The sequence below is a fragment of the Cydia pomonella genome, chromosome 15, assembly GCF_033807575.1.
Source record: "Cydia pomonella isolate Wapato2018A chromosome 15, ilCydPomo1, whole genome shotgun sequence".
Classification (NCBI taxonomy): domain Eukaryota; kingdom Metazoa; phylum Arthropoda; class Insecta; order Lepidoptera; family Tortricidae; genus Cydia; species Cydia pomonella.
Window position 1 is genome coordinate 1,812,622 of NC_084717.1, and position 11,690 is coordinate 1,824,311.

Here is an 11,690-nt window from a genome sequence, read left to right on the forward strand (position 1 = left end):
ATTGTATCAAGTGTTGATTCTATCAACTGTGGATATTATCATTTGGAACAATCAAAACTCATTCATAGAAAAAATAATCAAACTAAAATCAACTTTGTTTATTACTACTATACAGTTTGTAATGGCTCTGAACTCGAAGTGGATCGGTTTGATTTGATTGTCACCTGACTGTGGATTGCTAATGTCAAATTTTGACAAGTGTTGATTTTATTGCTAGACTTTTTTGTCCATGGGCTTGGGCACCATCTTGGATTTTTTGACGTACGACAGGGAATACCCTTCCTTTCATACAATATATGGCATAGAGTAAGGCGTCTTTTTTTTTAAAACATAACTTTACAAGAATCAGCGACATCTTGTATCCGATAGGATAAGTAATGCGCTATGAATAATGCGGCGGCGAGTAGTGAAACTATACCTGACAATGTCAATCAATTAAAAAGTGACCACACAGTTGATGGTCGATAAAGGCGATTATTAATTGAATTTTAACGACAATAAAGCACTATTGACATGCGATCTTTTTGTTGAACCCACACCTACACGTCGAATAATGCTCGCTCCACATATTCTCCTAGAAACGCTCAAAATTCTAAAAAAATTCAAGCAATTTACTCCGCACCCAGTTACTTCTAAACCACGTTCACGATCCAAGTTGTAAGTATACGTTAACACATCTTTCAGGCATATGATTTAAAGTCCGTTTTTTTAAAATTACGAGATGGTTCATGAATCCTTTATTATTTTTCCAAAAATTACGCTATTACATTATTTATAAAAAAGATATAATATCACTGTTAGTAACTCGGTCACTTGGTCTATCACCAACTATTTGAATGCTCTTTGTATGTATACGCAACCCCATTGTACAGTCGCCATCACCATTAAGACCTACTGTATGGTCTATATTACACGTTTGGCGGGTAGTGAAATTTGTTTAGGTATCCTCCTTGTGACTAGTTAGAACAGTTTGACGGGATGACGAATAGAAACAGATTTGCAGTTTGACCAATAGCTACAAAATTACGATGTGTCCTAATAGAACTAAATCTACTTGTGACGGGTTGAAACAAATAATCGGTGTGACCGGTTAGAACAAAATTTTGGTGTGATGAGTTGATGCCTAAATCGACCTAAGTACTTATTGTTTATATAAACCTACAAAAAGACGATTCCTATGTACAGGGGATTAAATACATATTATGTTATTCAACTACGACTTAAAAAATATATATTTCTGTTTACACATTTTTTTAACGTTTTTCTTTAATAAAATAAAACATCAAAGTTTTCTGTGACTATATTTCATTTTCTTGAGTGTAGATTATTAGTTTCAGTTTCCAGTTGGTACCAGGAACTACACCTCTTCAAAAACTTTGCTGGTGGTTCGACATCTGTAAGTTTATATATAAAATATCATAAAAACACTTAAGATAAAAACTTATAAATAAATTCTGGTCGGTCGGTGGTGTGTCCAGAAGGTTGCTGCCCCTCTGGATAACAATGCTGATCCGCCGATTGAAATATAGGCCAGGCCTCTGGTCACCAGAAACCTTTAAAAGGCGTTTTGACATTTCCTCATAGACCCACGCTAGGACCCCAGGGTTTCAACTTCAACCCCAAGCGCCACAAATATGTAGCTAAGGTTTTAAATTCTAGACTATGAACATGAAATATTGTTCGCTAGTTAGGGAATTAGAAAAAAATAGTAATAGGAGACGGCCGTGGTCGTGGTAGGTAGGTACATCATGCGTGGGCCAGGCAAGCCCTGAAGTTATGCAGCAACCAATTTTACTATAACTTTGTTCACCTATTGACTGTTTCCAAGATAATCGTTTTTAATATGTAGTCCGTATAATCGGGCAGTATAATTTGCCTCATATTTTTAACACAAAATAATTATCGGTACATATATATGTACCTATTTTGTTTGTTTACTCCGATTGACGTGTTTATCATTTTCGTTACTATGACAGCGCAATACTTTAAATATTGTAACGTGAAGGTTGAGTCCGGTGCCAAAATAACTCACACTAATTTAAGACCCACCTTACAGTTTACATAGCGGCATTGTCCTACGATGCTTTAAATGAATACGGTAAACATTTAAATACTACTACGGCGTTTATTGCGCGTACTCAGTCGAAAAAGTTTGAAACCGATTTTGACGAAGAGTGCATGCGTATTGCATATTCGAGCGATAGAGAGGCAAATAAAGATAGGATATAGTTGCCTTTTCCCAATACAAATTTGAATACTCAAGCCGTAGCCATTTTGGTGGTTATACTGCTTTGTATGTGCGTAAAAATGTGTATGTGTGGATTTTTAGGGATGTGGACGGGTCGATTTTGATCATATTATATATCGATAAGTGCTACACAGCGAAACTTCGATATCTTCACAAGAAATAAACATCACAGATGGATAATAAATATTTTATAATATAATAAGATAACTAGTTTCTTGCAGAAAACATGTTTTAGTAGTTATTTATGTATCGTAATTAAAATATCCTGGTCCTTATTTTACTTTTTAGCTTCTCTATGTGCAATCGGTATGTCAGGCTTCTGTCCAGTGTAACACCGAGATACTTTGGGGAATAGTTATGTTGTAAGGCTGTACCCCGGAATCTAACTCTGAGGGTCTTATGTGCCAGCTTATTGGACAGGTGGAAACAGCAAACTTCGGTCTTAGAAGGATTTGGGCACAGGCGCCAACGGGTGAAAAAGTCGGCGGCAGAGGTCATATAGATATAGCTACATGATAAAAGAAATAGAATCCTCCATTATGCGTGGTCGGACGCCTGTTTTTCTGCCAATGCCTATTCATAAATCTGTTAAGACCTTTTTTCTTGATAACACCTAAAATAATAAGTTTATAATTAATCTCAATGTCTCCAGTTTGCTGTTTATTCAAACAGAAAAATCCAAATTTCTCAGTCATTATACGACCGCTGTCTTATATTATACGCCATTAAAAATTCAACATTAATAACAAGTAATTAGGCATATCGTCCAATTTATAGTATGGCACAGGTATTAGTTCTTACAAAGTTGACCTTAATTTACAAATTTATAAGGAGTTGATGTAAAAGTGAATTGGAAGAAGTTGATAAGCAGACGCAACGCAACCAGCTAGTCGCCGAAGCTCCGCTTCCCTCGATGAGCCAATTAAGCCTGCACCTAACAGGCTCTGGCTCATAGGGGGCTTTGAGCTTGCTGTTGCGTCAATTTTCATATTAACAAAAAAAGCTAGACTAACAACACAATTAATGATTATTTTGCCGCATTCTTCACTATCTCTCCCTGTCTCACTGCCATCTGACCTTCTAACCCAGAGGGGAAAATATACCTTATTGGGGCTACTTCTTCCTCGTGATATTTTATTTAACCGAAAAGTAATTGGTAAAAGTTAAATGATATTTTGCACACAAGTTACAAGATCTTCATTGTTAAGAGCCGGGGTTAGGACCCACGACCATTGGTTTTAAAATCAAACTTTATATAATATATAATTTGTATTTTTATAATAAATCAGTTTTCTTTTTGACATTTATTAATTGTCAAGATTTTTTTAAATCCTGGACAATTGTCACATGTACGTTTTTATGATAGATCTACATCGACGCAACTGCATGTCATTGTCATGGTTCTTGCGGTTTATTTTTATAACGCCAAGATCGGAATTTGGCAGCTAACTCCATCTTGCGTCGAGTAGAAGAATCAAAATCGTACAGAAAAAACTACTCTCTGCCTTAGGATCCCCTTTCAAATGTCATAAATCCAAACATGGCAGCCATACCCATCGACAAAAAAGTCTACCGTTGATCTAATTTCATTTGACAGTTAACTAATACGTATTCGACACGCTTATATTTGACAACTAGAATCCTGACTAGAGCTGGGACTGCGTACCAAAAGTACGTCTCTGTTACTCGTACCAAAAGTACGTCTAAAATACCACTTTTACGAGTATGACCCCCAATAGGCAGTTTACGTATTTGCCGGTCTTAGGCGTCTTACAAATAAGGATTATTTATGCAAATATCGACTTATTATTTCGGTAGGGGTCGGAAATATTATGACGTTTTGAGTGAAGGCTATGAATCCATTGACATATTTTTATTATATATTATTACACTATTTTTAGATACAACAGACGCCCAGACGACCGTCTGTTAACAAAATTTTGTTTTGCTTAAAGTAACGGTAAGAATGGAGGTACGAGGTGATGAAAGTTTCATATTTGTTTTATTTCAGAAATCAAAGTTCGTACTTTTAAATACTCGACAGGCTAAAAGTAGTCTATTACAAAAAACCTGTTCCAAAAACTATTCCGGTACAACGCCCCGCCTCTAGTGTGGATATTGTTCACTGACAGGTGTTGATGATAGCAATTCGACAAGTCACAATATTTCCCACATCAAATGGAAATCAACACGAAACGTCACTTTTAGCATGTCGAATAAGGGCCCATGTCATAATGACTTCTACGACAGTGCTTATTGAGTGATGCATGTCATGTTTAGAGTAGTTAAAGCGACAAGGTTCTATAGTGGCCTAGGATTCAAATTGGTTGACTGTACATATATTAACTTTTTTAGATTTTCGAGAGCGCCTTCGTTTGAATTTTTTGTATTTTTTAAATCAAACGAAAGGACATAGTTGTGGTTGATATACATCAAATTGTGTAAAAATAATTATTAGCAATAATCTTAACATCCAGAAAGGAAAATGAGGACTAAGTTTGTATGTATAGACGATTTCAGGCATTTTGGGAAAGAAGTGTACCATTTACTTTTTTTTCAAAACCATGAATTTATGAGTTATTTCTGATCGAAATTATTTTGTGTTGATTCCCGAAGACTATCGGCCCGATTCGAAGACTGATTAAAACACGTTTAAGATCTTGGAAAGATCTTTATAAGATCGATAACTAAACGATTTGTCAAAATTGACTTTTATTTCGATTCCGCTGTGATCCCAATAAGATCTATCTACGATATTTCTAACGTCAAAGTGACATTGGTTGCCCGAATCGAGCTGCTTCTGTCAATTATACGACGTACAAATGATATCTAAATGAGAACTTATCTAAACCAGAACTTATCGTCTTCGAATCGGGTCGTATGAAAGTGATTAAAAAAATTGGTACACTTTTCTCTGAAAACTGTCACTCACGCGGTCGTGGTCTTTCGTCTTCATAGTTTGCATCTTGTTTTGATACAGGCTTGAGTCAGCGAGTGTCACTGCTCTAATCAGCGTGAACCACTAACGTCGATTCCTGCTCACCAAATGTAATCAGAACCCCTAGTATAGTTTGCGTTAAGTCTCATTTTGTATGGGATTTAGAAACAGCGCGCCAAGCGGGACGTTCTGGAAACATCCCATAAAAAATGGGACTTAACGCAAACGCGTACGTCACGTTTCGCTATCGAATAAATGTACACTAGGGGTACATACAGTAAGCCCATTATAAGTTTCCACAGGTTACATCAAAACACGAGTTTTCACCTTATCAAATTGTTTCGACCTTCGAGCAATACCGGCTTCCGACACGAGCCTAAGCGATATCTTACCATACAAATCATTCTGCCATTTTTTGCGGGGGGTTTACCCACACACACGCACACAGTCGCACTTCTCACTCACTACATACAAAATTCAATCTGTAATGACGACACAAATGCATAGAAAATGACACACGTCAAAGACTAATCTTGCACACCTCGATCTCTTTTTGTGTACGGACAAGTCACAACATGCATCGTCATAGGTACAGTTGTACCTATGCTTCGGCAGAGGGGAAATTATGAATGCCGTCTCCCTTCCCGGTGTTGCTCGAAGGTTATGACAGAATCGGCCTCAAGTTAAGATGGCGTCAGATGTTAACTTTCTGCTGAGTTTTACGTCAATTTAGCTTATTTCTTGGCAAGTTCGCCCGCTGAGGACTATTTGTGTTGAAGCCACAAGTTTGTCACAATAACCGCCGGGTTTTTTCAAGGTAGCAAAGGGCTTGTTTGGTAAGATTGGAGATACCTATATGTTTATTTCTTAGACACGAAGAAAACTACCAATTCATTAATATCCGACCGAATATTCTTATATCCGACCAAGTACTTATTAGGATCATTAGGTTTTAATTCCCTTGCAGTCAGACGCAATTACAATCTCCTGGTGACAGCATGTGGAGTTTTACGTGGCGAGACAGACTGTCCTGAACTGGTAGGACGAACTGTTAGACTCGCTATTCCATTTGTGCCCAAAAATCTCCTGCGACCGCGAAGTCACAAGCTTTTGGCCGTCCCAATTACACGCACTGTAGCACATAAAAACTCGCCTGCTGTGCGGGCTCTAAGGCTGCTGAACTCCCTTCTGTCATGGGCACCAGATTGTGATATGTTTGCAAGTCGATGGACGGCTGTGTATCAGATGTGTCTGCGGTATTGCGAGGTGATGGACGAAAGATGATTGTGATCTGTTTTTCCTAGTATGTAATCCTATGATATAATCTGAATTGTACAGTGCTTTGGTCTCGACTGTAATGCTGTATATATATATTAAAAAATATTAAATAAATTAAGTAGGTACTCATTAATTGTATTAGTAATAAGAAGGGTAAGTGGGTAATTGTTAACAGTCATAACATATAAGTAGTCATCCTCTATAGGTTCTAGGGAGTACTCATGTTAATAAGTGAATTTGCTAGAGTATATTGTATTATTTTTTGGCGTAATAATGTCATGTCAATAGGACTCAATAATAGCGGTGGCAAGGCATCATTGATAAGTCAAAGCAAGGTCAATTTAACTTACAATTATATAACTGTCTTCTTCTTCTTCCTCGCATTGTTCCGACATTTTGCCACAGCTTATGGGAGCCTGGGGTCCGCTTGACAACTAATCCCTAGAATTGGCGTAGGCACTACTTTTTACGAAAGCGACTGCCATCTGACCTTCCAACTCAGAGGGTAAACTAGGGCTTATTGGGATTTCCTCACGATGTTTTCCTTCACCGAAAAGCGACTGGTAAATATCAAATGATATTTCGTACATAAGTTCCGAAAAACTCATTGGTACGGGCCGGGGTTTGAATCCGCGACCTCCGGATTGAAAGTCGCACGCTCTTACGGCTAGGCTACCAGCGCTTTTTTTATACAATTATATAACTGTAATTACATCAAAAGCGTCACTTTCTGACAATAAATGTAGAGGTATTGGAATAGTTTGAGTTTTAACTAATATGCATTGCTGTATGTTAAAACGTCGAAATATGAAAGCCGTAACAAATAATAACAATACTTATTTGAGTCATTATCACAGTAAACTCATAATGGTGTAAAGCGCCATAGACCTTACTCTACTTACCTCCTTTATGCCAATGTCCACTATTTACAACATATTCCAAAAAATTAAACGTCAAAAAAAAATTACCACCCAACCTGCTTACAAAATTTCACGAAAATCGGCTGAAAAATGCGACCTAAAGAAGAGAACATCCGGATATTCTCTTCTTCGTATGTCCGGACAAACGCATTTCCCCAAGCTGAGATGAAAACCTTTGCTAACGCTCGGTCAGTTAACCCCTTCCCGCTTACGAAGCCATATATGGCGGATATGACATCTAACTCTATAGACAACTATTAAAATTCAAATTTCAACAAATATTTTTAATTACATGCGGTAAGGAGTTAATAGTTGTCAATTCATCATGTTGAAATCAATTTAAAAAAATCAGAATTATCCTCGAGCTCTCTAATGAATAGCCTTTGAAACGCGGCAACCCTAACGAGTCACATCAAAATTTAACGGCGGAATTTAAACAAAATAAATCATTCAACCCTAAACGTAATCCGGGCCGTTCCGGTATCTCCCGAGTTTTTCCTTCGACACGGCCCTAATATTTTAAAATTTCAGACAAAGCTCTTCAGATTTACGATGGGATTGTGTAAATTGGAAACTTTCGGGAGACATATTGCTTTCGGTGGAGAATTAATGCTGTTCCAGGGTAAAAACCGTCTCCAAATTAGTATGACAAAACGCCGGTTGAGCCCAGAGGACGTTCGCTATCGGTCATTCGGGTTTGAGTTATTGTTTCCCAATTTACTCGGCTAAAGGTTCGGTGACGTTTGTGATAAACGTCACGTATTTTATTACTTTTCGTATCATACGGGTGCGATTCATTGGGTAAATTGAAAAGGGTGTGTCATCGTGAAAAATTTGATTTATTTTTTTCGCTCGTGGACATTATTTTTTTGTGATTTTCACATATTATATTAACAAATTTAACTACACGTTACATCAACAACAATGAAATGTATGTATGGAAATTTGATCACTTTAACTATATTTTGCATATTTATAATATGTAAATTGATACCTACAAGTAAATCTGAAAACATAATGTAAAATACTCATACCGAAAATAGTATGTAAAATACTCATACCGATGTAACTCATTGATACTTTTAGCACGCGTAAATTACACCACTTAATTCCAAATGTTCAAGACTAAAACCATCAAATAACCACCAATAGGTACTATAGAGTTTCAGCCAATCGTTTTCTGTACGGTATACCCGGTGGAACGAGTTTCACATTCATTCTTCTCAGTCCCGAATAAATGTCCGTAGTACTCCTATACCTTTCACGTCTATATTTGTCAGTTCTCCTTGCTTTTCTTCTTTCCACTTCACTGTCTTCATGCTCCGAATCTTCATATTCAGGCTTTTTAACATCCGCATCCACCCATCCATCTTCGAGATACCACTTGCATTTATCCATGGTGTCCAAACATTTGCGATATTTGAAATTGGTACAAACATGATTCAGCGATTCTGGATTGCGTTTCGTTTTAGAAGCAACCATGTATTGTTTGGTTTTAGATCGAAGGTAATTCTTTATTGGAATCTTTTTTTGGTTCGTGTCCAAAATCGTTTTAAATTTATTCGAGTGTATTGGAGCTTGCAGGTCTAAGTCATGGATATTAAGTTCTGGGTCGACTCGAACTTCTAAACTTGGTTTTTTCGCTAGATGACTAATAATATCGAAGTATAAAAGCGCAGTAAGTGTCTCAGCTAACATTGCTTCGTCCTTGATTCCACTTATCTAACTGACATTCTGTCGAACATTACTCGCTATATAAATAAGATTTTGTTGTCACTATTCATGAATATTGATGTTATACGTGAGATTTTTCCCACGATCACTTGATCGCAGTAGAATATCCATAATATAAATGAACCACTTGTGTGAGATTAAATTGTTTACATAATAATTAACGTATCTGTTTCATTTTTTCACTAACATTACATTGCGTATAATGTTATATTCTCTTCTTGTGTCTAATCTATTGATATATAGTATTTATAAGCTTCCGTGGGATTACAAAGAACGACGAAGTTCTCATTTACTCTGCAGAAACCTTATTAAAAAGAGTAAGGAACTAAGTTTCTCAGTGGATTAAATAAAAAATCATTTATAATAAAACCAAAAAATATCGAATAGGCACCAAAGAATCTGTAGATGTTAATTGATTTTGTATTATGGTTTTTTCTTCCGACTCAGCTATATGCTTAAATTTTGGCACAAAGCACCAGCTGATATTCTGCCGAAACTTAGATTACATTACAGCTAAAGTTGGTGGTATAAGTGGTGTGTGGAAAGTAGTGAAAATGTTGATGACAGGTTGATAATCTTAAACTTGATAATTGTTTCTAAATAAAATATATAAATTTAATAACATAAAATAAAAATAAAAAATGCGTAGGTTCGATTCAGTATCTCATTGCCGAAATAGGTACCGATTAGATTCTGAGATCTGCAACCAAAAGGCTGTATCCTTTATTTTAATGTTGTTCTGTAGCAATTTTAAATCTTTCAAACTAGCACGGGAGAATTGGAAGAAACACTTATTTCTTCGTACTAAAACAAAATCAATAAGACCTAGTTCGAAGTAGCCGTTTAAACTTCGGCGACCGCATTTGGTGAACATGCATTCCGTCTATTCACTAAGAAAGTTTTACTTGTCTGTGAGTTTGTTTTAATTTAATTTGAAACCTGGATTTTTATTAGAAAGAGGTTAACGGTGATATTCGGATAACTACTGCAGCAGCATTGCTGTTGTGACGTTACTTCTTCTCTTCCTCCTCGCGTTGTCCGGGCAATTTGTCATGGCTCATGGGAGCCTGGGGTCCGCTTGGCAACTAATCCCAAGAATTGGCGTAGACGCTAGTTTTTACGAAAGCGGCTGTCATCTGACCTTCCAACCCTCCGGGTAAACTAGGCCTTATTGGGATTAGTCCGGTTTCCTCACGATGTTTTCCTTCACCGAAAAGCGACTGGTAAATATCAAATGATATTTCGTACATAAGTTCCGAAAGGTCGTTGGTTCGAGCCGGGGTTTGAACCCGCGACCTCCGGATTGCAAGTAGGACGGTCTTACCGCTAATAAGTCACCAGCGCTCGCCGTTACTGCTGAAAGAAATTGACATCGAAAACTCCCGCGTCAATGCTGCAGCAGTAATATCGCGGCAGTTTCTGTCCGAATGTCACTTTCAAAATATCGAGGGCCTCCTCGACCTTCGGTTAGAATTCATTATAGTAATGATTATGAGATAAAGCATAATGATGATTCTAAAATAACATTGCCTCGGTCTTTATAGGGGTCCCTATATCTAAACGCGGCGCCTAGTTAAATAACCTTCACGCGGTTGAAGATACTCAGTCCACGTTGCTGGCATCTGATTGTCGCCATATAGGTTTTTTCTTCATCATCATCATTGGCCTGTAATAACATCAATGAAGCAATGGTTTAAACAGCGTCCAAAATTGTGCGAGTTGTGCGACACACCAGTAAATGACTAGTAAATCCAATGTGAGAGCGGCAGACGCGACCGCATAGCGGGCAGGGTGCCGTGCCCGGTGACGAAGGTGGGAGAACGGCGTGCTGGTGTCTCAGTTCTCAGTTCTTACTTGTATTATTTTAGTCACACTTGGACAATTGGGACAAATCGATTAACGTGCGAATTATCTAAATCAGCCCACACGTTTGGTATCTAGACTGCTACAAACGAACAAACATACTACATAGGGTACATCCACTGGTATTTTATGGTTTCGCATCAGTTACAGTTGTAGATGATTGCGACCACATGTAATTCGTCTCCGTTTGGTGCGGTCATAAGTCATGTGGACTGCACGGTGCAGGTCCAGCCTCTTTAAAGCGTTTGACCAACTCATACGAGCCACCCCGAGCACTTTTGACATTCATTCGGTCTAAAATCATTATGTTTCGCCACATCATGCGTTGGAGACCGCATAAAACATATTATACGTTCAAAAAATCTAAGGACTCGCTCATGGCATATTGTGGAGAGCTGAACGGCATTGTTAAGGTCTTCGCACACTATATCAATTCCACACCAACTCAACTCACTTTTGGTTCAGCTTAGTGGACGACGCGTAGACCACCCGACAGTAACTAAATGTTAAACATTGTACTGTAGGACATACAAGATAAGGCTTTAATTTCAATATTTAATTTTGAGTCGAGTGGATGTTGAGTTGTAATAGTGTGCTAAGACCTTTAAGCTCTCTTAGAACAGAGAGGACGGTTTATCTCTCTCCATTCAAGGTCCTCGCCAGCACCAGATCTTTGGATATCTTTATTTACTTCATAAACCTTAGAGCA

At 37.6% G+C, this 11,690-nt stretch overlaps 1 long non-coding RNA gene across 1 annotated transcript; it reads right to left on the bottom strand.

Moving 5' to 3' along the window:
* Nucleotides 1–1,288: 1,288 nt before the first annotated feature.
* LOC133525492 (uncharacterized) lies at nt 1,289–1,929 on the bottom strand. The gene is made up of 2 exons (XR_009800582.1): nt 1,811–1,929; nt 1,289–1,394 (listed from the first exon to the last, which is right to left on the bottom strand). It is a non-coding gene; the product is annotated as an uncharacterized LOC133525492 (long non-coding RNA).
* Between the last annotated feature and the right edge of the window lie 9,761 nt (nt 1,930–11,690).